This window comes from Lactuca virosa, chromosome 2, assembly GCF_052849685.1.
Source record: "Lactuca virosa cultivar CGN04683 chromosome 2, Lactuca_virosa_CGN04683_v6, whole genome shotgun sequence".
In the NCBI taxonomy this organism is placed as follows: Eukaryota; Viridiplantae; Streptophyta; class Magnoliopsida; order Asterales; family Asteraceae; genus Lactuca; species Lactuca virosa.
In genome coordinates, this window is record NC_136427.1 from 135535402 (window position 1) to 135540000 (window position 4599).

Here is a 4599-nt window from a genome sequence, read left to right on the forward strand (position 1 = left end):
TCTTCATAATAAGGTGGATATATTGGCTGATGCAATCACGAAAGTTGTGCAATGACATACATCACTTGTTCTGAAAGTTGATAAAATTGGAGATGATGCAGTGAAGGGTTTTGGGAATATGGAAAAACTGTTGGGTGAGTTGAAGGAACTTGTGGCCAAGAATGAATTGTAAAAGGTTATGTCAATTTCTCCTGAGATGATAGCTGAAAAATTTAAAAATTAGAGTCCTCAATTCATTCTGAATTGGCCCCGCTTGCGAAGTTTGCTCACTTTATGCCAACAAATGCCCCACATGCTAACACAGGGGTGCAAGGGGGAGAAAATGGAGGAGTTGGCACTGGCATGAGTTCAAAAGTGAGTGCTGGAGGGAGTGGCTCAGGAAATATCGAAGGTCATGCCAAGGTGGTTGGAAGAGTTTTGACTACCAATAAAATTCCAACATCTTTACCAACAACAACAATGATTTCGACATCAACCACCACTACAACAAGACCAATAGCGAAGGGTATAATTATTGGGTTAGCTGGTGGTGAATCAGATTCGTCAAAGCCTAAGCCAACTGAAGTTGACAAAGGCAAAGGCAACGGTATCATTGTTGAACCTTCGAAAGAAGAGATTAAAGTTGCTCAAGAAGCTGAATTAGAGAAACAAAGGCATGTTCAAAGTATTCTAAGACAACGTGCAAATGATCCTCCTGGTTTGAACAAAGGTGATCCAACAAATTTATATCATTATGAGTATATTGAGGCTTTGACAGTGACTGGAGCTATGCATGAGTTTGAAAAGATTCCCAAAAGAAGTTTCGATATTGTGAACTCAAATCAAAATCAACTAGATTTTCCAGTGAATAGAATGATGTTCCTGGATGAGCAGTTTGAACTTGCTGACAAGTACAAGGATAAGTCTGAATTCAAATGTCTTAAGTTTCGTTTTCATGTTGTACTTGGAAAGAAGGAGGAGGATGTATGGTCTTTAGTCAAAATAGTTTGAGTTCTTGGCATATCCAAAGACGTTTTGTTCGAGGGTATGCTACAGAATTATCGCTATTATGCAGTCCGAGCAAATAATGTCCAATTCGATTTCTTGGTTGCAGACTTTCCCATTATGAATCTTCATGATTTAATAGTGGTGGCCATGATTATGAAGAATGTTGATGTTTCGAAGTTTCAAGTTACAAGCAAAGAAGACTTCATGAATGGTTATGCTCATTTAAAAAAATTTATTGATGGGTATTATGGAGCTTTGTCTTTACCAGATATTGAATTGGCCAAGGCTGTGGATAGAGAAATATATGTTCCCCAAACTATTCATGTGAAAAAGGCTAGTCTAAACAAATTCAAAGATGGAGAAATTTGTTTAAAGTCACTGGGAATTGTGTTTGTTGGGAAGAATACAAAGGGAAATAATTCGAAGTTTTTGTTCCCTGTGTGTGATGTTGAAAGTTTTACAACACCTCATTACACAAATCTTCTGATTCGAATGAATAGTTGTACCAAAAACAATGAGAAGGTCAAGGCTGAGATTCGAAAGATTGTGAATTGGTATGCTGAGATCAAAAGAGTCACTCATCAGACTGTGAAGATATTAATCACTTGATTCGTCACTGCTCACAAAGGGGGAGAATGTAGATGTTAAATTTAGTTGTGAGGTGTCGAATCTTTTAGATAGCTTCGTTAGTTTGTAAGTTTATTACAAGGGCATCTTATTTTACGAAGTCTAGTGATTTAGCCCCTTGTATTTTTTGTTCGCTTTCATCTTTCCTATAAATAGGGAAGTATACTAGAGTAGATAAGACCTTCTCTTTTTGCTCATTTGTATAATCTTGTCTAAACTCTCTGTACTCATTGAAAGCTAATTTGAGCCAAACAGATTATATTTACTTCTTGTGTTCATCAATCATACTTCACTCTGATCTTGTGTTCAATCTCGATTTATTTGCAACTACAGCACTATCTAGTGCATTGATTTATGGGTAGATATGAAAGCGGAAGGTGGTGGAGCCATGAACTCGTTATCCAAAATTAGAACGACTCTCCATCTCGGATCTGGAACACTCATCTCCGCCTCTCACCTCCGATGTAGCAACCTTTGATATCGAAGAAGACATTAATGGGCATCTACAGATCGACATGGCCAAATCCTGGACATAGGGAGACTCACATTTTCGTCATCAAAAAAGAAAGCAAACAACTTTCTGAAATCGAAATTAATTTTCCTTGGCAGAACCTAGAGGTGCATATCACCAGAGAATAAACTTTCGCCTTTGTTCCAGAAATCTATTTCACTAGCTAATACAGATCTTCAAAAATTGATGAACAAACAAAACCCCAAAGAACTATGTAAGTTCTTTGTTCCAAATCTGAAACCTTTGTAAAAATCGAAACTTGTGAACAAGAAATCGTAGCTTCGATTTCCATATCTTGATGAATACCAGGAAATCAAACCCGATAAAATTAAATCCAAAAATCGATGAGAATGATTTCAAAATCTCGAAGAATGAGAGATATAAAGAAAGAGGAGGAAGAAGGGCTTGATGGGGATGGTGGCCGATGAAACGACAAGCAAATTGCAGCTCATCTGAAGAAGTGTAGATGATGGGCGAAAGTGAGGTTTATGGGGGGTGATCCTTCTTATTTGTTAAATATTTTTTTAATATAAAATAAAAAAAAATAAACTATAAAAGAGTAAAAAAAATAGAAAGAGCAATATAGTCTTTTTATTTTTTGTTGGGGCAAAACGCGCAACAAAAACACAATAGTTAGGCCCAAACGCACAATTGCATCAAACAAGAGGACAATTCATGTAATTTACTGTTACTATTATTGTTATTAAGAGGTGCAACAACCATTTCAAAATTTTTTAAAGTCAAGTGTTAAATCTTGTATAATTTATGTGGGCAAGAAATATAATAGATCGAAGAGTGGGAATAAAACTAGTAATCAAATTTCGAAGTTACCAAACATCAATCTGGACTTGGTAATACTGCCCTTTTTTGTGAATATTTATTTGCCCTTTTTTGTGAATATTTATTAGTTCATGAGAAAGTCAAATGAATTTAGGGACAGCTATTATGGCAGACTTTTTCTCATGGCGTGTTTATTTAGCTGATCAAGGGAGTTTAAGGGAATTTCTATTCAAGATAAGGGCTAGACAAGACATGGAAGGGAAACTCCTTTACAACAAGGGATATATATATATATATATATATATATATATATATATATATATATATATATATATATATATATATATATATATATATATATATGGAAAAGTTCAATAGAGAACCATAATTATTGGTTTTTCAAGGAAACAAATCTTTTTTTCAATTTCTAGAGCTTATTCTTTATCGAAAAAAAAAATCTAAAAATATCTAAATTCATATATTAACATTGTGAATGTGAAAAATATTTTTCGGATTCACCGTGTGAATCCGGATTCACATTGTGAATTTTCAAAGATTCACATTGTGAATTTGACGTAAAAAATAAAAAATAAAAAATTCGAATTTGATATCATTGGAAAAAGGATAAAAAGTTATGAATTTCTGTATTTTTAGTTTTTTTTTTTTGATAAAAAATAAATTCTAAAAGTTGAAAAAAAGATTGGTTCCTTGGTTCCTTTGTTAATTATGGTTCTCTATTGAACCTCACCCTATATATATATATATATATATATATATATATATATATATATATATATATATATATATATATATATATATATATAGGGCTAGGTTATTTTGTTTCCTACATCTATTGTGTGCCCGTAAGCACACAATTCAGGACCAATAGATGAATAAAATCAATGGTCATGATATGAGGGTCTACAATATTAGAATAGAGTAACATGTACCATATAATCAATCAAATTTAATTAAAAGGTATTTTAGACAATTAACTATATTTAAAAAAGGAAATTTTCCAAATTAAAGTGATAATTCTGATTTAAAAAAAAATTTAATTCAATTTCAGTTCTAATTTAATTTGTAATCATAACCGATTATAACTTATTTTATTCTATCAAAATGCGATTTTGTTAGAATGAAATTTTGTTATAATGACATTCTGTTAGAATAACAGTTTATGACATCTTTTAAGAATACATAAATAAGAAGAAAAAATGAATAAACACATTATGAAACAATATACAAAATCGATTCTTGAACTAATAATATATCAAATAATTATATTTTATGATTGTGATACAAAAAGAACATTCTTGAATAATAACAACATTCTGAAAGAATAACAAGTGTAATTCTTAAAAAAAACAATATTCTTAAACTATGAGTATGATCAATCTTTGATTCATTCTTCACGTCATTCCTATAAGGTCTTCAAGTCATTCCTATCACAAATCCAACAAAAACATCAAAATCCAACAAAAAACACTAATTCATTCTGAAAGAATAATATTGGTAAGATTCATTTTATACATTCTGGCGGAATACATTCTACTATAAGGCACTCTTGTTCTCCATATTTTCTTTCTTTTCCACATGAATGAAAAACTCTTCAAAACCTAAAAAGAAAAAAAATATAATTAAAATCTAACAAAAACATTAATCCATTCTGAAATAATATTGTTGATAAGATT